The following is a 1,741-nucleotide window of genomic DNA, read 5'->3' on the forward strand; positions in this document are numbered from 1 at the left end:
TAATTTTTTTTGTATATGCTCAGCTGCATAATATTATGATTTCACCAATTGAGAGTTATTATTATCATATTTGATTAGCAGATCCCACCTGGGGCGTAAACGAGGGCGTAAAGCTAATTTACAAGTACAATTACTGTCTAATTGATCAGCATGAACAACATCTGAAGGCAATCGGTTCCATTCAGGAATGGTGCATGGAAAAAAGGAGAACTTAAAACAATCTATGGTAGACTAGTAATGGAGAAACTTCATGTTGATTCTTGATCTGGTGGTAGTAATTGGTGATGGAGTTGGGAGATAGCTAATTTGATGGAACTGATAATACAGCATATATATTTTTATGTATAGAGTCAATTAATAATAAGGTCTTTAGTAACATGAATGATTTCTGTAGTCGATCTATATAGATCTGTTGATAGCTACAATTATTTATTTTATAATTGGATTATTTTTGTCTTGCTAGGGCTCCAGTTTATTCTTTTTGTCTAGACTGCTGATCCCTAGGCCTTGTATTTAATGACATGTGATTGTCAAAATTATGACGGTATCATTCATTCATGATCAGTCACAAGGGTAGATCTCAAAACTGCTCAGACACTTGCTGGGAGTTTCCAGCTGCTGTGGCTCCTTTGGTGCATGCCTAGACTTCATGTTGCTGGAGATCAAGTCACCACTGGGTCTGGGATTGTTTTTACATTCTTCAGTCTTCACGTTTTAGTTACACGTTTCTGACTCTCTGTATACACAGGATTTAAGCCATCTCACAGGTCCTTAGTGGGATAGTATTCACAGATCCATGGCTCTATCACTCAGCATATTACAAGTTTATTTCTGCCTAGCCCACTAGTAGATAGTCTCCTTACAGATCCCTTTTCTGTTGGAGTGCCGGGGATAGTAGGCAATACAGTGCCCGAGGTAGTGCCAATCAACTTTACTATATCTCATGTAGCAATTATAGATGGCCAAAGAAGCCTCTATTTGATAGCGAGGTTGTGCTATGGTCTGTTACTGTAGAGGTAGATACAAATAACTGGCCACAGTTACAGCACCAGTGGCCCTATGTATTTCACAGCCTCCCATCTATCTTGTACTCATCCTTCACTGTTGTCTACTATATCAGGCCACTATGTACTGACCATGACCATAACTGGATAACACATCAGAACATTGTGTATATCACACCCATTCACAATAATACACATTGTGCCTATTCAGCAAATATTAAATACTAGGGTTTTTTTTTCAAAAGATTGTCACTACACCTTTTCATCTTTAGGGTAAACTGCTACTATGTATGTGATAACACCCATTTCTTCACCATGCAAGACAATTAACAGCTATATGTTTCCCAACAAATACCTTAACATATGTCATGGCTACTTCCGTCTGTACTACTGCAGAAAGCTCAGTTACAATGCAAGCAATATTTGTAGTGCAATGTGATGTTAATATGGTAGGTTATAATCCTCATTACTTTTCAAAACTGGATTTTTTGCTAACTTGAATGTGTAGAACACCTAGCTAAGCTTATAATTATTAGAAATACAATTAACTAAATATATAGACATACAACTTACTAAACTTTACCTCCATGAAAATCATTCCCCCCAAAAATACTTATTAATTGGTTACACCCTTTACTATTAGCTAAACATCAACAATCATAATGTGTTTAGAGGTGATTCTTTTATCATCTTATTTTGTAATTCGCAGGGGCATGGCATGACTCATGGAACAATAC

Source organism: Dysidea avara, chromosome 7 (genome assembly GCF_963678975.1).
Source record: "Dysidea avara chromosome 7, odDysAvar1.4, whole genome shotgun sequence".
Taxonomy (NCBI): domain Eukaryota; kingdom Metazoa; phylum Porifera; class Demospongiae; order Dictyoceratida; family Dysideidae; genus Dysidea; species Dysidea avara.